This window comes from Eretmochelys imbricata, chromosome 4 (genome assembly GCF_965152235.1).
Source record: "Eretmochelys imbricata isolate rEreImb1 chromosome 4, rEreImb1.hap1, whole genome shotgun sequence".
In the NCBI taxonomy this organism is placed as follows: Eukaryota; Metazoa; Chordata; order Testudines; family Cheloniidae; genus Eretmochelys; species Eretmochelys imbricata.
This window is the reverse complement of record NC_135575.1, coordinates 128,714,676-128,735,597: the sequence shown is the minus strand read 5'-3', so window position 1 is coordinate 128,735,597 and position 20,922 is coordinate 128,714,676. Positions and strand designations below refer to the sequence as shown.

General features: G+C 42.4%; 1 protein-coding gene across 3 annotated transcripts in view; it reads right to left on the bottom strand.

Moving 5' to 3' along the window:
* FAM53A (family with sequence similarity 53 member A) overlaps window positions 1–20,520 on the bottom strand; it is a 97,940-nt gene extending 77,420 nt beyond the window's left edge. For 2 of the 3 annotated variants that reach the window (XM_077815947.1, XM_077815953.1), the window contains exon 1: window positions 20,363–20,468. The gene's annotated coding sequence lies outside the window, so the exon portion shown is untranslated. Of the gene's footprint in view, window positions 1–20,362 lie in introns of all 3 variants that reach the window. The other variant, XM_077815949.1, reaches the window with a different exon arrangement.
* Between the last annotated feature and the right edge of the window lie 402 nt (window positions 20,521–20,922).

Genomic DNA, 20,922 nt, shown 5'->3' with positions numbered 1-20,922 from the left:
ATAACTACACCATATCCTTTAATATTGTGCTAAAGTCTGGTCTAATAAGGCTTTCATACATTGCTTTTACCATTATTAGAATTAGCTTTACCAGTTTGGAACTCAAGGAGTTTGGGCAGCGACTACTGATCCATTCTGTTAAGTTTCTGCATACACACATTTCAAGAAAAATAAGAGTCCTAGGCAGTTTACTGAAATATTTTAGTTGCCTGCTATATTTTGGGGTTTTTAAAAAATACTTGGCTAGACAGCCACTAGCTAATTTTAACTATTAAAAACTCTTCTTCAGAATTACATGAATCAGATAACAGCTAATTAAGTTTAGGAACAAGCCATCATAGGAGCAATTTATTTAATTTCATCTCAACGCACCCTCTTTTTATGAGCATTTGCCATTTAAACAGAATGAAGTAACTGTTCAAACAATTTAAGTCTCTCTAATAAGACACAAAACAAAGATTCCTGGGGGAAAACTGACATGAAACTCAATTCATTAGGAATAAGAATTTCTACACATTAAACACTGACAGAATAATAGTGCCCCAAGCCCCTGAAGATTTTACTGTACTCTTCAGAGAGACTAGTGCTTGGGGACCTGAAGGAGAGTACAAAGATGTAGGCCAGCTGGCTATGCCACTCTGATGACCCTTCACTGCACTCAAGTGGTGGGAGGTAGAAGAAAATCTTGAGAACAGACTAAGGCCAGCTGCACCACACTGCTGGTCCCATCCCTCAAAGAGTTTTCTAGATGTTCTTTCTTCAGAAAAGTTTGTTTTAATTGACATTTAGAATAGAAAGTGCAAAGTACAAGATAAAACAGTGCATACTGAAACCAGAGGGCAAGCTAGCTGAGCCTTATAAATGGTAATCCACATCTCTAACCTGTTAGAATTCTTTTTTAGAACTTAAAGGGGGGGGTGTGTGTATGTATATAGGGAAGAAGCGGGGAGGGGAAAGGGAGAAACAAGTGGATAAAAATTACCTAGCCCTTCAAAAGTCTTCTAAATACAGTCCCACAAAAAAGAGGCTAAAAAGGAATCTTATTAACTACAGAGTGACAAGTCCTCTGATAGTTTAAAACTGGTTAAAAGACAAGAAGCAACAGAGTAGGAATAAATAGCCAAATTCTCACCATGGAAAGAGGTTAATAAAGGGTTACCCCACGATGAGTATTAAGGTTGGTGTTCTCTGTATTGATTAATAACCTGAAAAGGGATGAATAATGAAGAGGCTAACTTTGCTTAACAGGTTGTTTGTTTTATTTGGTTTATTTCTTTTGTTTTTAAGTGTTTTAAAAAAAAAACAAACCTGTAAAAAGCCCACCAAGATCAGGTGTTCTTCCAGAAGATATGCTCTAGGAATTATTTTGGGGAAGTTCTATGGCCTGTGTTATATAGGAGGTCATGCTAGATAATCACAATGGTCCTTTCTACCATTGGAATCTATGTATGAATCTAGTAAGGCTTGTAAGGATCTTCACAAAGTCCCAGCAAAAACATTTTGTGAAGTTTGGGGTCCACAAGGCCAAACTAGTAAAAACTTGAAGGAATCATTTCAGCTGCTTGTACACCGTTATTGGTTTTGAGTTTAAGAAAGGGAGCTATTTATGTAGACAACTCAGTAGGCAGTAATGGTTACAGCAAATAAAGAGATAGAATATATATATGCATAGACTCCAAAGCCGATTGTGAAGATTACAAAGCGATCTCACAGAACTGTGAGACGGGGCAACAAAATGGAGGATGAAATTCAATGTTGATAAACGCAAAGTAATGCACACTGGAAAACATAATCCCAACTATACATACAAAATTAGTGTGTCTAAATTAGCTGTTACCACTCAAGAGAGTGATTACGGACAGTCCTTTGAAAAAGTCTGCTCAATATGCAGCAGCAGTCAAAAAAGCTAACAATGTTAGGAACCATTAGGAAAGGGCTAGATCAGACAAAGTATCATAATGCCACTAAATAAATCCATGGTATGCCCACACCTGGAATAATTCATGCAGTTCTTGTCATCCCATCTCAAAAAAAGGATATATTAGATTTGGAAAAAGTACAGAGAAGGGCAACAAAAATTATTGGTGGCATTGAACAGTCTTCATATGAGGAGAGATTAAAAAGACGGGGACTGTTCATTTTAGAAAAGAGATGACTATGAGTAGGTATGATAGAGGCCTACAAAATCATGAATGGTATTGAGAAAAAGTGAATAAGGAAGTATTATTTATCCCTTCCCATAACACAAGAACCAGGGGTCACTCAATGAAATTAATAGGTACAGTAAAAGCTGTGTTATCCAGCCCTGTACCAACCAAAAAGCTCTATAAACTGGCATTTCTTATCTTCGCAGAAAGTCCGATTTACAGTCCGGCCAACAGGAGCTGCGGAGCCAGCTCTCAGGGTGGGGCAGGCGCAGAGCCGCCTAGCTGCGCCTTTGCCTAGGAACAGCAGGGAGAGGTCACCGCTTGCAGGAAGCCATCCGAGGTGAGTGCCCCCCAGATCTAGCACCCCAAAACCCCTCCTGCTCCCCAACTCCCTGCCACGAGTCCCCTCCCACAACCAAACTCCCTCCAAGAGCCTGTGTCACGCACACCCTCCCATGCCCCAACCCTGCACTCAAACTCCCTCCCTCTTAGTTAACTGGAATTTTTCACTTACAGGAAACATAAGGAAGTACTTCTTCATACATCACAGTCAAGCTGTAGAACTTGTTGTCAGGGCATGCTATGAAGGCCAAAAGTATAATTGGGTTAAGAATTAGATAAGTTCATGGGGGATAGGTCCACCAATGGCTATTAGCACAAAGTGGTCAGGGACATAACCCCGTGCTCTGGTTATCCCTAAACCTCTCACTGCCAGAAGCTGGAATTGGATGACAGGGGGTGGACAACTTGACAAATGCCTAGTTTTGTTCATTTCCTCTGAAACATCTGGCCCTGACCTGTCAGAAGACGGGATACTCTGCTAGATGGACCATTGGTCTGACCTTCTTATGTAACACATAATAAAATTCATTTACCAAGCACCTCTGACCCACCTCACCTACTCTGTCCACTGACCCTTCTCCCAAGGATGATTCTAACATTCCACACTTCTCAAAAGCTTCAAACAGCTGTTCTGGTTGTATATATAAGCCTTCCTGAGAAGTTGTTTTCTTCTTACTCTCCCTAAAAGTGAAATTTGCCTGCTTAAGGCCTCAGGCCAGGTGGAAAACGTTCAACTTGAGGTCTGAAACTTCATGACCTTGTGTGGCTCTAAAAAGGAGCTTTATATACCTCTAAGCCTGGAAGTGCCCACAATATTTGACTGTGTGTCAAAGAAAGCTATTCAGTGATTTTGTAAGTTTTAAAAATCTGTTTTTCCCCTTTAGTCCTGTACAGTCGGACCTCTGCATTTAAGGCACTTGGCTTTATGGATAGAGAGATTAAAAGTTTCACTGGAATCATTTCAAGACTAGTTTATTTCTACAGTAGTTAAATATTGTACATTGGTGGTTTTGTCAGCCTCATTCTTCAGGGAAAATCTGAATTTTTCCCTCCCACGGTATAGTACTATTCAATTTAATACATGAAAGAAAGTTTACACATCCTCCTCTGAAGAATCCAGATTTAGCTTCTACTTCTAGAAAGAGGATCATAGCCTGGTATCTTCACAGTCAATATGGTAGTCCTTATGTTTAATGTATCACTTTGTCACCAGAGTGTTTTTTTGTTTATTTTAAACATACACATGTTAAATATATTGCAGAAGTTTGGGAGACACTAACAGAAAAGCCAACAAGAGAAAAATTATGGGAGAACAAATGGATATAGGATTAGTTATGCAAGCGAACTCTACAGGCTTACGTGTGTTATTTAAAAAGGCTTTCTGCTGTATCATCTATCTTGAAAGTGCACAAAACTGGTACAAGATATAGCACAACATAGACAAGACAGTTCCCTTCTGCGGCCCAAACTTACTCTCAATCAAGACTAAACATATGTAGTTTACTACTAACAGTAAACTTTCAAAAATAAAATGTTAACTCAGGAAATACCTAGAAAGCGTTTTCCCTATTTAAAAAGGGACCCTGGAAGGCCCAAAATTTAGGCTATTAAGTTTAAACACCTAACAGAACTATGGTTTTTACTATTGTATGCATGTGAATTTTGTTTAGATTTAAACATTTGTCTGTAGCATTTGTAATCCCAAACATCACAGCATAATGCTAGAGCATGGGAACCAAAAAGTGAAATGACTCCCCCTTTTCATTCCCTTTGGGAAATGCAATGTACAGGGTAGAAGCAGTATAAGTATTGAAGAGTACGCACTTTGTTTTAATCCCAGATGTTATTTGTAATATAGTTAAGTACAGAACTCTCCAAGTTTATTTTAACTACTCTCCTGTAAATAAAAACAAATTCAGTTGAGCAAAGTGGTCTATATTTCCAGTTAAATGAAGTTATGGTTTAATTGATGTTTAGCACATGTAATAGGTTAAATGGTTGAACATGCAGCCACAACTCTGCCCTCCCTCCTCTACACTATCTGCTTTGTAACTGATGTCTTAAACTTAATGCTTATGTACACGGTACTTTCTGGATGCAAAAACTAAAAATTTCTTATTCTTCCATAAGTACACTAATTTCATTGGTACAATGGTCATATATCTTTCCTTAGAGATTTTATTTAAATTATAAAATTCTCTTCTCTATAACATTCATTTTGCCATCAGTTTTCCTTTGCAGACATACTTAATAAAAGTTACTGTTTGAGGCCGTCTTGAGAAAAATGTGTGCAGTTGTGGTCTTTTACCATTTCATATGTAGCCTGCTTCATTTTTCATGCAATTTATCCCCCACTTGACTAAAGCTTAAAATACTACTTCCACCAAAAATATATATATATTTTAAAATATATGCAATAAACTGAGTGAGAATGTACAGAGAATTAAAACAGTTACCAATTCTGAAAGTTAATCTCTAGTGGTGGACCCACATACCCAAGTAGAGCCAAAACAGTAAAGAGGACTCGGCACAGATAAGCTGACCCATATGGGCAGACCTCGCCTATGCGATCAGGTCTTTACATCGCAAGTTCTTTTGGGCACAAATCCCATCCTCCTGTGTGTAGTATCTAGCACAAAAGGTAATGCACATGTTGTCTGGGACCTCTGAACACTATTGCAGTGTAGGAACAAGTTAATAAGGACTAGCCAGGTTTTTACTAAGGACCTAGATGAAAGGTCCTGTTTTTATGGAGGACTACTTTTTTGGGGAGGGTGGAGGGAGAAGAAGGAGGCAAAAAGCTATTATTTTTCTAGTCCTCACTGATCTGCCAACAATATGGTGTCTTTAAAGGCAGACTGACAGATAAGCCCCTTCCAGTCGATGGACAAGAAACCTGTGCTGGGGAGGGAAGAGGGAGAGAAGATAGCCAGTATTAATGATTAGAAGGAAAGCTTTACGATGTCCTCCCATTTTGCTTAACATCCAGAAAAATCACATTTGTAGATGAGGTGTTCAAGATGCCCCTTAGAACAAGTGGCGAGGGAAGAAGAAAAAACAACCCACATTCAGCCAGGATGTGGGCTTGTTAGTTATGAATTGCTACATATGTGCACGTGCATGGAAGGATAAATGATCAGCAAAAGCAGATAAACAGGAGAAAGATGCAAGATGAAGCAGCCCACCTCACCCCCAGACCTACACTTCCTATCATACATCCTTCAGCAAGTGACTTCTCTTTCTAGAGTCCCACCATATTGCCTCTTGGCATGTCAACTGTACCAATTTCATGTGCAGCTTAAACCACTGACCCAAGGAAATTGGAGCATCTGCTGTGAGGAATGGGAGGACAGTCAACCCCCATGTATGTTCGTACACACACACTTATAGCACTATCCCTTGGGTCCAGCTGCCATTTGTTAGAGAGATTTTCAGACCCAAAAACATCTGCCTAGGAACAGCAGGGAGAGGTCACCGCTTGCAGGAAGCCGCCTGAGGTGAGTGCCCCCCAGATCCAGCACCCGAAAACCCCTCTTCCAGTTTAGAAACCTAGTATTCCGCCAAATCAAGTACCCATTCAACTGTATTTACTGAAGCTGATTACATAAGTATTTTGCCAGCCAAAGAAATCAGATTTCCACTCCACTCTTGTTTTTAGAAAAACATGCCCTGTAAAGGAAACTTGACCATGATGGTTATACAAAGGATTCCAGAAGTCTGAGTTGTGGCTGAAAATAGTTTCTACTTTTCTATTTCAACACACTTTTACAATAATCCACTTGCTCTGTAAAAAGCCATATGCTGAAGCTGCATCCCTTTTCATTCTTACATCTGGGTGGTGGGGGTAACAGAAGCTATTGCATAGGCAAGCGATTGGTGGACTTACATGGAAGAGGTGGAAAAGATAGCATGGATCAATGAAATGTGGAGAGGTAAAGGAGGTTGGGGACAGTAGGTGTATATGGGATGTACTCCAGGAAAGGAACAACAATGAAAACGTTGGTAAAGGCTGGAGCGTACGTTGCCCCCCTTCCCGAGGGCCCCCAGGCAGTGGGGCTCAGGCTTTGGCTTCAGCCTCAGCCCCAGAAAGTTTACCACCAGTCTTGGAGACCCCATTAAAATGGGGTCGTGACCCACAGTTTGAGAACCCCTGAAATAGAGGGATTTTATCCTTGCTGTAAATGAGGAGCTCAAGGCAACCTTAACTAGAGTCACTACCATAAATCCAAATATTTCAGTACCTCAATACACTCTCCTAACTTAGTCTCCCATGAGCCTGTAGCAAAACATCCATTAATTTCAATGGGAAAATTAGGGCCACAGTTATTAGTTTAGTTCCAGAAACCAGGTTCAGAAATGCAGCCTGAGTTGGCTGTAATTCCATCAAACCACCATTACCATTATTTCCGGTTCCCCAAATGGCTAGTAATGTTTATTAAAATAAAAGTCAGTCACCCTCTTGCCTTTTAAATGAAAACTTAAGTCATAAAATACCTATCCTGACATTTTCATATAAGGACATACTTTATTGCATTACCGAAATCACAGGTGGCACACTTAATCTTACATCTGTACGTGAGAAAGTATCAGTTTAACATCTTCCATGGCATTGAGGAATTTGATACCAACACACTGAGATTTTTGCTTCAATACAATAAAAGCTGTACGTATTCCCCAAGATAAATCTATATAGATCCATCTTTCTAATACATCTAGTAGTTCTGGAACCAGCACTTCAATCAGTGATGTAATATCTTACTCTCTGGCATAGGTTTGGGAAAAAGTCTCCTCACAATAAAATAAAAATAAATACATTACAGCCAAGAGGTTGGGTATGTGACTTCCAACTCTGGAAGTTAGCTGAACTAGATATTACAGAATTCTAGTGATGTAGCCCCATTTTACAGACTGAGACTTGGAGGAGCTTAAATTAAGCTTACATTAAGTTCAAGGGCTAAAAAGAAGTCTGTGGTTTCTGTTCTCAACTCTGGCACATCTTTAGAGTCCCCCCTTTTCTTTAAGTGCAAGAAAATAGTTCCTCAGTTTCATCATCTTTTGTCTTGCAGTAAGAATTTCCACACAACAATGGCGATATTTAATAAAAACACAAGTGCTATGCACTTTTGAATGATGTATTTTAGGGGAAGTCTAGTATTTTTAAGGTGTAGGAATTATTAATTTTTCAGTTAGTGCCTTATTTTTCAAAGTTCTTATCTGACTTGTCCTAAGTGCCAAGTTTCTGAATAGATTTGCGTCACAAGGGACTAAAAGGTAGAGCACCCATCAGTGGTTAAATCTTACCACTTAGGAGTTCAGGGAGACATGGTGGGGGAGGCAATATCTTTTATTAGAAGTTTAGCAGTGTCCTGTCCAAATATTAAACGGGACTATTGAAAGCACAGTACTGGTGGGGGAAGAGGGAGAAGGTGGCACACATACGCAGGCGTCCAGATGTGCTCCGCCACAAGTACTGAGCAATATAGCAGGCCAATATTTTCAAATGTGTTTCTGAGCAGTAGTTCTACCATTATACCTCTCAAATGCTCTTCATTCTAAGGAATAGTGAGTCTCTAAGTTATATACTTATATGCCACACAAGTCTGGTCTCTCCTCCCTTTTGTTGTTGGAGGTTTACATCAGAAACAAGGCATTGTGAAACTAAGTTTACAGAAAGTTTTAGGTATTTATTTTACACTAAAAGAAATTAATCCAACATCATTTGAACCAATTTATGCAAGTAGCCATGTAAACTTTTTATTCCTCTTCTCTCTTCCTTCACCCCACCTTTTTAACTTGCCTCACTCAAGTCTTGCCTCAAATTGGACTGAATGCACTGCAGCACAGGAACGGTCTTTTCCTAGGTATAGCACCTACTACAGTGGTGATCTGATCCTAGTTGGGGCTTCGGGCACTAATACAATACAAATATAGGATTAAAATAACTACCGGCAATAGTGTTAGACTTGGGCTAATTCTCTAACAAACTTTGGCAGATGAACCATACAGTTCTTATGAATCTAGACTCAAATCACACCCCCTAAATATATATTTTTTTCCCCACAAACAGCAGGAAGCAGCGTACAAAGGCGTGTAATCGAACTTATAAGAACTTGCAGTAACTTTAGAGGAAAAGTGTACCCCTCCCCCGCCCATAAAATATGTTATGAAGGTATATCTATGTTTTGGAAGTGTTATATCACATCACACATTATATGAAGGCAAACAATTCACTAAAATGGTGTAAGAAGAGCCTGTGGCTCAATTGGGCCATCCACATCTTTCATACGGAGTTATGGCCTACGGAGGCTACAGGACCCAGCTCCGTGTAGCCTCAAGCAGACTTGCTGCTCAAACTAAGACAGAGCTGTACATGTTGTATCCCACAGTTTTCACTTGAACTCCCTATTTACGATCAGGATGGATACAAACTGCTCCATTTTATGCAGATTAGGGATAGCTCTTGAGCTCTGAAGTTGCTAATGTAGCAGACCTTGGCTGAACAAAAGGAGACCCATGATGTGATATATTATAGTTCCACCTATCCAAAATTTAAAAAGTTCAAAGTTAACAGAAAACTTGAAGGCAGAAAGCCATTATACACTTCACAATCAAACTGGGAAATAAAAAGTTTAAAAAGCATGACCTTTAAGAGAAAAAAGCCCCATCATCTTGAGGGATTGTGGAGAGGTGAAGAAAATCGGGGAGGGGGGAGGAGAGAGTGGGAGGGAAAAAAAGCAGTCACACTAGTGATGGACATTAAGAAAAACAAGTTATGACTAGCAGCATCGTTTCACAGTTGTTGAATAGAACATTTAATACGAACAATAAATGAATGCAAAATTAAAGCTACGGTTTTACAAACCCAAAGTCGGGCACAGTTCAAAAGTATGGCCTCCCACAGTAACTTTGCTTCATTGCATTTTGTATTAATATGCATGACTACATACATGTATTAAATTAATAAAAATACTAATACCAATACAAAATACACAAATATAATGCAACAAATTTAAAGTTTCTGTGAGAACCATAATGTTAAACTGGCTGATTTTCGGTGTGATTAAAATAATAATCTGACCATCGCATTAAGAGTTCTTGAAGCTCATTTCTTTGTACAAAAGAAGAAATTTAGGGCAGATCTATTTCTGTATCAAGTTTCTTCAAAAACTCCTCAGACAGCAGGCTAAATAAGAACAAATAAAGCTGTTTGAGATGCAGACTTCTAATTCCAGGATACAAATTAGAAGTCTTACTAGTGAAATCATGTACAGAGTCCATTTTTCCATACCCATGCTTGGATAAATAATTCCAATCAAATGGAATTTTACCAAAGCTTTGATTTTGAGAAGTACAATATCAGGTGTGTTCAAGGAGTGGAGCCACAAGACTGCCAGTTAGCATCCACAGGACAGATCAATCTTTTAAATTATACAGACAACTGCTGATGTTCCAGTTGTGATAAATCAGTGAGACTGTCAACCTATTAACAAAATAGAATCATAGAAGTGTAGGCCTGGAAGAGACCTCAATAGGTCATCAAGTCCAGACGCCTGCATCAAGGCAGGACAAAGTAATAACTAGACCAGCAGTTCTCAGAACTGTGGGTGGGGACCCCCAAAATATGTAACAACCTCATTTTAATGGGGTCACTACGGCTGGCATTAGACTTGCTGGAGTCCAGACCAAAGCCTAACCTTGAGCCCCACCACCTGGGGCAGAAGCCGAAGCCAGAGGGCTTCAGCCCTGGGTGGTGGGGCACAGGATACAGGTCCCCCTGCTCAGGCTTTGGCCTCCCTTCCTGGGGCGGTGGGGCTCAGCTGGGCTCATGCTTCAGCCCCCACTCCTGGAGTCATGTAATAATTTTTGTTGTCAGAAGAGGGTGGAGGTGCAATGAAGTTTGAGAATCCCTGAAGTAGGCCATTCCTGACCAGTGTTTGAGTTTGAGACCCCTGGGTTAGACAAATGACCACAAGGGCCACATGAGGATTAATGCATTGGCCCGAGAGCCGCATCACTGACACCCCCACCCTCACTGCCCCCAGCCCCATTCCAATCCTTCCATGAGGCCCCGCCCCTGCCCCGCCCCCATTCCAACCACTTCCCCAAAGTGCTGCTCTTGCCGCTCCTCCAGGTACCTCCCCCAAAAGCTCCCATTGGCTGCGGTACCCTGTTCCCGGCCAATGGGAGTGCAGGGGGCAGTGCTTGGAAGCAAGAGCAATGCACAGAGCCCTCTACCCTCCCCCCCAACCCCCCTCCAGGGGCCACAGGGACATGGTTCCAGCCGCTTCAGGGAGCGGTGCGGGGCTCGCAGGCTGTAGTTTGCCCACCTCTGGCCTGGAGGTAGGCAGAGGGGCATGGGGAACTTGATGGGCCACACAAAAGAACCCCGCTGCGTGTTTGAGACCCCCAGTCTAACCGGTTATTAAAAAACTCTGACAGAGATTCCACCATCTCTCCAACAATTTTTTCCAATGCTTAACTACCCTCACAGTTCGGAAGTTTTTCCTAATGTTCTACCTATACCTCCTTTGCTGCAATTTAAACCCATTGCTTCTTGTCCTATCCTCAGAGGTTAACAAGAAAAATCTTTTATGCACTTGTAAACTTATGTCCCCCCCCCAAGTCTTCTTGGCTCCAGACTAACAAACTTTTTTTTTTAAAAAAAAATCTTCCCTAATCAGTCATGTATTGTAGACCCTGAATCATTTTTGTTGTTCTCCTCTGGACCTTCTCGAATGTGTTCACATCTTTCCTGAAATGTGGCACCCTGAACTGGACATACTACTCCATCTGAACCCTTATCAGCACAAAGTAGAATGAAAGAACTGCTTTTCACGGTTTGCTTACAACACTCCTGCTAATACATCCCAGAATGATGTTTGCCCCCCCCCTTTTTTTTTGGGCAAAAGTGTTACACCAGGGGTCCCCCCAAACATTCTGTCACACCCCTTTACCCATAATGGAACCGGTGTCCCCCTCCCTCCCCTAGAACCATGGTCAGAAGCAGGGCTACGACCAGGGCAGAGCAAGGCTGGGTGGTGCCCCCAAATCATTGGGCATCTCCTGGTTAAGACATGGTGGTCTCTTGCCCTACTTCCTATCTTTCCTACGCTGTGGGATAGTTTGCTTTTGTGATCTTCATACCCTCTGAAAAACTGCCAACTCTCTCAAACTGCTTTTTCCCTTAGACTTGTGTCCCATGGGATCTTACCTACCAATTACCTTAGCTTGCTAAAGTCTGCCTTTTTGAAATCCATCATCTTTATTTTGCAGTTTTCCCTATCATTCCTTAGAATCATGGATCACTTTTGCCCAAACTGCCCAGCACTTGCGACTTCTCAACCAGTTCCTCCCTATTTGTCAAAATCAAATCTAAAACAGCCTCTCCCCTAGTTGCTTTCTCCACCTTCTGAAATAAAAAATTGTATCCAATGCATTCCAGGGACTTGTTGGATAATCTGTGCCCTGCTGTGTTATTTTCCCAACAGATGTCTGGGTAGTTGAAGCCCCCATCACCACTAAGTCCTGCGCTTGTCATCTAAACTGGTATTTTTAAGAGCAAGGTAAATGTTTTCAAAAAAGCCAGACATTCTTCAGAGAAAAGCTATTCTATATTATATCCTGCCTTCCCACTACATAAACTTTGAGAAACAATGCATGTCCTTCAAAAAATGCTGTAGTCGATTTCTCCATCAACCCGCCCTGCTCAAGTTTGGCTCCAACATGTAAAACTTAATCAGTTCAGAAACAGCCTGATAACTCTTTGTGCTATGCTACGTAACTCTTCCATTGGTATGAATAGTGGTAATGATGTTATATGATTTTCGTGAAAACTTTTTTGCAAAACTAGCATCTAATATTTGTTTGCGGTTGCCAGTTAAGTAATACAGTATGATTAATTTCCGTACTCTTAGGCCCTGATCCTACAACTTGATCTGTACAAGCAGAACCCTCTGCTCATATGAAGCCCAACTGAAATTAATAGGATTGGGTCTGCTTCCACACATCTAGCTGCAGAATCAGAGCCTTAGACAACTTGTTTAAATTATATGCCCAATATAAGGCAGTTTAGACCGAGAGTTTAGCAGGTTTAACAAGAAAGGCTTTATGAAACTTAAAGCAAGTGTTCTTGACATATAAAGCAGTTATTTCAATATAAGTATCCCCTTTCAATGGTTACAACTGTAGGGTCTTATCAGTAGGGTAGCAGTTCCCAAAGTGGGGTCACTCCATCAGCAGATGGGGTTGCAGCAATCCCGTGTGTGAGGTCATACAGTACAGATACGCCATTTTGTAAAGCAAAATGGCATCCTCCATGTTGCGTGACCTTTCATGTCTGGTGTCTGTGGGGGAGGTCATGCTACATGGAGGACACCATTTTTAAATGGCGCCCTCCATGCTGCCTGGGACCACAGGAATCAATACATCTGAACATGGTGTCATGCAGGGAAAGTATTTGGGAACTGCTGCATTAGAGCATAACAATCATACGGTAAAACTGATAAGCCTATTTCATTGTTTGACGTGAGATATGAACAAAGTTCAAATGGTGAAAAATAAATTTGGTAAATTCAGTTTTAGTTATCCAACAAAAAGGTCTTTAAAAAGGAATTAAGAGTATAATTTAATCTATTATATCCTTTAATATCACAGCTGAAAATGCTATTGATAATGTAAATCAATACATTCAGCCTGCCTGAGCCACGTAACTCCCTCTTTTACAAATGAAAGTCAGGACAACTATGCTTTCATACATCAGTCTTTCCCAATGTAAAATAAACGTATAAACAGTTAAATTAAAAACTGAAGAATGACTGGAAGATCTTTTTAATGTATACATTAAAATCTATTTTTTCCAATATTTGAGCTGTTTTAGTATTTCATGGAACTTGTTTTCATTGTCCAGAATAGTCCATTTCACTTGATTCAGTTATTTTCCATCTTTCGGGTTTTCTTGCATTAGCATAATGCCACAATATTTGATTTGAACACTGTAGATCTTCTTTTAAAAAATTCCAGTGAATATCCTAAAAAAGTACACACACTTCTTACTGGGCATATGCTCAGTAAATTTGCCTTTTTTTTTTTTAAGCCCACTCCCCAAAATTTTTTTTCCTGCTAAATTTGACTTTCAGAGTCCCTCTAACAAAGTTTTAGAATTAAGAAAGAAAACAACCTCATTGGCTTTAAGACTAATAGAATTTTATAGTTTTTTAAAAAATATGGACTGCATCAATGATCTGGAAAAAGGGGTAAACAGTGAGATAGCAAATTTTGCAGATGATACAAAATTACTCAAGGTAATTAAGTCCAAAGCAGACTGAGGAATTACAAAAGAATCACACAGAACTGGGTGACCAGGCAACAAAATGGCACATGAAATTCAATGTTAATAAATGCAAAGTAACGCACACTGGAAAACTTAATTCTAACTATACATACAAAATAATGAGCTCTAAATTAGCTGTTAAAACACAAGAAAGATTTGGAGTCATTGTAGATAGTTCTCTGAAACATCCACTCAATGTGCAGCACTGGTATGCCCACACCTGGAATACTGTGAGCAGTTCTGTTAGCACCATATCAAAGAAGATATGTTAGAATGGGAAAAGGTTCAAAGAAGGGCAACAAAGGTAATTAAAGCTTCCATATGAGGAGAGATTAAAAACATTGGGACTGTTCATCTTTGAAAAGAGAGGACTAAGGAGAGATATGATAAAGGTCTACAGAATTATGAATGGTGCGGAGAGTGAAGAAAGTGTTATTTAACCCTTCATAACACACAAGAACTAGGGGTCACATGATGAAATTAATAGGCAACAGGTTTAAAACAAACTAATGGAAGTACTTCTTCACACAAGGAACAGTCAAGCTGTGGAATGCCTTGTGAAGGCCTAAAATACAACTGGGTTCAAAGAAGAACTAGGTAAGTTCATGGAGGATAGCTCCATCAATGGCTACTAGCCAAGATGGTCAGGGATACAACCCTGGGTGTTCCTAACCTCTAACTGCCAGAAGCGGGGAGTGGATGACAGGGTATGGATCACTTGAAATTGCCCTGTTCTGTTCATCCCCTCTGAAGTGCTTGGTATTGACTGCTGTCAGAAGACAGGACACTGGGCTAGATCAATCATTGGTCTGACCCAGTATGGCCACTCTTATATTCTTATGCAATATTTTGTTTCTTTTATAATATAAATGTATGAAAGAATACTTAATAAACATTGACAGCCAAGATGTTAACTACATAAGCCTCAAGACATGTCCAAAAAAAGTCGTCAGTACAAATCACTGCTTCTCAGGTATGTATCCACTTTACTAATATAGTCCACTTATAGCAACCACTACAGAAATGCAGTATTAGGAGCTACATATTTAGCTAGCACAAGATAACTTTTGCTCTGTTTCCTCCTATAAATAACTTTGATTTTTCTCCCCATAATTAGCACAGACTGTATCCTGTATCAAATGACACCCCAATAACAGATGCACCCCTTTTTTGTTTTACAATATAATATACATACTGTCATTTACTGCCTCTTCAGATGCTATAATGTTAAACTGTTTCCTTCAGCTGGATAAACAGCAATGCTCTTGGCCACACTGTAAAGATGATACAGGTGTGCCTGTGAAAATGTAGAAGCTAGATATTAAATAGGAGGGAGACAAGAGGCAGGAGCCATTTACATAGTCTTCCATGTTAGATTTCTGATATTTTTGGATTATCCCATTGTATCTCTGGATAAAATATATTGAGGCATTGTGAAAATATTTACATCGAAGTAGTAAAAATATCTTCCAGCAAACACTGGACAAAATGTATTGCCATAAAAAGAGTACATGATAAATTACATCTTTATAACCAAAGACTTCTAAAGAGAATATTTTAGATACTAAAAAAACTGTTCATAGAAACATAGGAAAATTCAGGTTAAACTTTTAAAAACTATGGAATACTATCATTCAGATTCCTTAACGGAGAAAATCTGAACTTACTATAAAATAAAGCCCAAACAGAAGAATTCTTCTATGTTTTAAGTGTTCTCATCAGCTCCCTCAAACATGCAAAGAATGCAAAGAACAACTGTGTGTGTTAAAGTCTTAAAGAAAAGGAAAATATAAACCCACCATTACCTACCTTTAACATGGTCTGACAGGAGACTTATCTTACTATTCAAAAAGAAAAAATCAAAGCAAAAACAAAAAACAGATTCCTAAAATACAACTAAGTGGCATTGTAAAATTTATTGCAGGAACAAAAATCAGGGCTGGAAAGTTTTAAGTACGTTTCTAAAGGGAATAATCTATCAAACCACAGGAGGTGACCAGAACTGCCATCATCATTGCTGTTAACACAAAGAAATGTGTTTTGGGGGTTACCGAGGGGGGGGAAGAGAACAAACACGCAACAATGGCTACCAGACTCCAGAGGAATTCTTGGGGATGGGGTGGGGGGGTTATCCCACACAAGACACAATTTTGGTTTAAAAAATTAAGTAGTAATGTTACTACAACATAACTTTAATTACTACATTAAGCTTTCCAATCACGTCAACTAAACTTCCCATAAGTTCTAACATACAAACTGGATTTCTAAAAAACGTAAAGTAGAAAAAATGAAAGCACTATTCATAATACTTCTCTATTCCCATCCAAATCATAATACTTTGCACAAAACTTGCATTCAAAGAGAAGAAAAGTAGAATACTGGAATTCAATATAGTTTTTGCAACTTGTAGTAAGTGAGCTATATATTATATTAAATATTTAAGATATGGGGTGTTACAGGTTGGGCTAGACACAAACTGCTGGTTTTCTGCAATTGAGGCCTACAGAATACAGTCTGGTTACTCCAACATAAAATTTTCTAAAAGTTTACCACCATATGGCTCACCCAGCCATCACTGAGCAAAGTATTAACAAAATAATTATAGCCAGATATTTTATGTTTATGTCTCATACACAGAATTCACTTATATATTCTAGTGAAAACTCTAGTTGAGTAGAAGTTTGTATTTCACAACACAGAACAGAAAAAAAAACAGTTTAGACAAAAAACATGGATAAATATTTCCTAGGGATGTGATATAAAGCAGCAATCCTATTTTAAAAGTAATTAGACCAATATATAGTCATTTTAAACAGACTAGTTTTTATTTTAAAAAAACAGATTTAGGGGACTGTAAATTGCTGTTATATGCCTACACTTTGCCCCATGCATATGTCCTCCCCATAAGCAAATCTCTAAGTTACTTTCCAATTCAAAAATGGGATAGTTGTACAGGGATAAACAAAAAGTCCTCGTTGGCTTGATCATGCACTCATCCCTGAAAAGCTTCAATAATCATTTAAACTTTTAATACGATCCTAAATTAAATCCCATGCTTCATTAAGGAGACTTTTGGAATTTTGTGCTCTGAACTCTGAGAATCCAATTCACAGCACACATACATGAAGTATAATTAAGACATCTTCAAAACATTTTACTTACCAAACACTCTCAAAGACTTGCGCTATTTGTATAAGATTAATCACATTTTAAAGCTGCAAAACACAAAAATTCAGGGCAATCTAACAGTGAAGCCTGCAACAACAGCTCACACGAGCTAATTTTAATGAAAGCACAGTGGACCAGAAAATAGATTTGACCAGCTGGCTAAACTCATCCTGAGGCCTACAACTCAGCATGCACATTTAAAAAAAACAAAACAGTATCTATCTGTTCTGATTTCCCATGAACAGTACAGGCTCCTCTCCATCAGAGGACCTAAAGAACTGTTACTACTATAAAGCATTCTATTTTTCAAAGAGCTATTTATTAGAACAGTTAGGAAAGATATGACGTAAATAAAAAGAGGGTTTATTTTTAGAACTCAGCCAAGATTTAGAAAAAAAGATATACGTGATACTAAAATACAGGCCATCTCCAGAAAAGCTCCCCCTAATCTTAAAGTCACCCCTTTAAAGTGTGCAAGGTTTCCAGTACAATTTTATTTGACCTTTAAAGATCTCCTCTCCTTGGCAACTGATTTTTGCTGGTCACTTGGGTGATTGCAGAGAACGAACTTCACTGCACTTAAAAAACCTCACTGTTTAGAAAAAAAGCTACAGTCAATGTGAGTTTGTCATAATAATCTTACACTTGCATCACATCTTTTACCCCAACGGATCTTGAAATGCTTTAAGCTATACATACATGAGAATTAGTTCACCAACCACAAAGGCATTTGCTATAAAAAAACCCAACATTTTGGAATGAACTGCAAGAAGTCTAATGCCGATATTGTTGAAGATGTGTAGCTATATTAACATAACTTGGTTCCTTTGCATATGCCTCAACTGCTGAAGGAGTAATTATTTAGCTCTTAAAATATTTCAGGATGTATATTCTATGACATAATACAAAATCATGTGCTAAGAGCTAGTGTTTACATGAACATCAAAGAAATTTCTCTTTGCAAAATTCATATACAAATGCATATGTGCATTTACATACGGGCCAGAGAATTCTTGGCCTAGAGGAGCAGCTTTATCTTCTAACCTATAACAGTGCAATACATAAAACCTAATTTTAATCTAAGCAGCAATTATTGATGTTACTACATTTTTATTCTGCCAAAAACAAGTTTGTTTCCACTCCAACTAGAAAACAAATGTAAACAGCTGAAAGGGTGGTGGGGAGCGAACATTTATTATGAGCCTGCATTACCTGTCACCAAATATAGATATTAAAAATTACTATGACTAAAACTTGTTAATAGAGACAAGAGGTTATTATGTTAAATACAATTCCCTTATAAATATTGTCACCAATTTACAGCCATGAGTGAGGAATCACACCTCCCCAAGCAAGTAGTGCTCAGTATATACAGTAACAGAAAACCATTAACACAGGTAATAGATGATCTCCCCCACTTCCACACAAGCACTAAGCCACCCTTCAGAGTACATACACACATTCCCACCCCCTATCCTATATATCAGCACTACACAAGTCCCTCCTTCCCCTCTCACACTTGGGATCGCATGGGTACAGAGCACCCCTCCTTCCAAACAACAGAATAGGCCCCTCTGGCCAGTCCTTTCGCCCAGCACTTGTATGCTCTCCGCAAGAGAGATCCAGTAAGGCAGAGGGACCAAGTAGGTGCCTTGCTACCCTGACCTCGGTGCCCATCAGCCAATACCCAAGCTATTGTGCCCACAAAGCAATGCCCAGCCCCTCCATTACCCCTTGTGAAAGATATCTGAGTGGCCACTCCCCCAGCTGATCCCCCAAACAGCCAGTACCGGTGCCCAGCCCCGCTGCCTGCCTGTTCCCCACACTTGTAATTGTGCTAGACCCTTGCCCCTGTCAGCACCACACACACAGGGCCAGCTGGTACCTGTGCAGGCCTGGCTAACAACCCCCAACTCCGCACCAGTACATGTGCCCAACCCCACAAGTTACTCCATATACAGCCAGTACCTGTACCTGGGCCCCGCTAGCTGCCCGCCCAAACACACACACGGCAAGTACACGTGCCCTGCCACCTCCACAGCCCAGGGACCTGTGCCCGGCCCCGCAGCTCGCCCCTGCCCCCCCCCCCACCCAGGGACCTGTGCCCGGCCCCGCACCTCACCCTCCCACACACACACACACACCCCCCACCCAGGGGCCTGTGCCCGGCCGCGCAGCATGCCCCTGCCCCCCCACACACACACAGCGCCCAGGGACCTGTGCCCGGCCCTGCAGCTCACCCCCCCCCACACACAGCACCCAGGGACCTGTGCCCGGCCCCGCAGCTCGCCCCCCCCACACACACACCCCGCCCAGGGACCTGTGCCCGGCCCCGCAGCTCGCCCCTGCCCCCCCCCCCCCCGCCACACACACACACCCCACCCAGGGACCTGAGCCCGGCCTCGCAGCTCGCGCCTCCCCCCCCTCCCAACACACACACAGCGCCCAGGGACCTGTGCCCGGGCCCACAGCTCGCGCCTCCCCCCCCTCCCAACACACACACAGCGCCCAGGGACCTGTGCCAGGTCCCGCACCTCCCCCCCCACACACACACGCCGCTCAGGGACCTGTGCCCGGCCCCGCAGCTCCCCCCCCCACACGCCGCCCAGGGACCTGTGCCCGGCCCCGCAGCTCCCCCCCCCCCAACACACACACGCCGCCCAGGGACCTGTGCCCGGCCCCGCACCTCCCCCCCCCCCCCCAACACATACACACCCCGCCCAGGGACCTGTGCCCGGCCCCGCACCTCTCCCCCCCCCCAACACATACACACCCCGCCCAGGGACCTGTGCCCGGCCCCGCACCTCCTCCCCCCCCCCCAACACACACACAGCGCCCAGGGACCTGTGCCCGGCCCGGCAGCTCACCCCCCACCACACACACACCCCGCCCAGGGACCTGTGCCCGGCCCCGCACCTCCCCCCCCCCCCAACACACACACAGCGCCCAGGGACCTGTGCCCGGCCCGGCAGCTCACCCCCCACCACACACACACACCCCGCCCAGGGACCTGTGCCCGGCCCCGCAGCTCACACCCCCCCCACACACACACACACACCGCCCAGGGACCTGTGCCCGGCCCCGCAGCTCACCCCCCACACACACACACACACCCCGCCCAGGGACCTGTGCCCGGCCCCGCAGCTCACCCCCACACACACACACACCCCGCCCAGGGACCTGTGCCCGGCCCCGCACCTCCCCCCCACACACACACACACAGCGCCCAGGGACCTGTGCCCGGCCCCGCAGCTACCTGCGCCCAGTACCTCCCCCCACCACAGCTAGTACCTGAGACCCTCCCCACCCGGTATCTGTACTTGCCCCCCCTTGTCCTTAGCCCCATTCCCTCGCCGGCTAGTACCGACGCCGATACCTGTCCCGCCGCTCTGCCTCCCGGGCTCACGCTCATTCCCCGTGCCCGGCCCCGCTGCCCCCACCAGGTACCTGCCCTCCAAGGCCAGCGCGGGCCGCCTCCCTCCGCATATGTGAACAACGCTCCTCAATGGCAATTGAACAAAACACAGCGAGCTCCGCCCCCTCCAGACACGATCCTCCCATTGGCCGGCTCTGCAAGCCTCTGACCTCTCACCCATGCCGCCATAGGGCCACACTGCACACTCACCCCGCCCACAGGGGATGGACTAGCCACGGGAGCGCTTCTATTGCAGCGACGGCCAATTCAATGGGCCTTTCCGGACTACAACTCCCAGAAGGCATAGCGGCCGCCCCACACCCTGTGTAGTACCCATGCGCATGCGCTCACGCAAGGCGGGGGCGGAGAAAGACATCTATTAAGGAAGTAATGCGCATGCTCTAGCCGAGATCGATATCCCCGGATGAAACTGCAAAGGAACAGCCTCCCCTGAGCCTTTGCTCCTCTCGCATGTGTATTATAATTCATTAGTCTGAGACTAGAAGTGGACGCGTTACGTC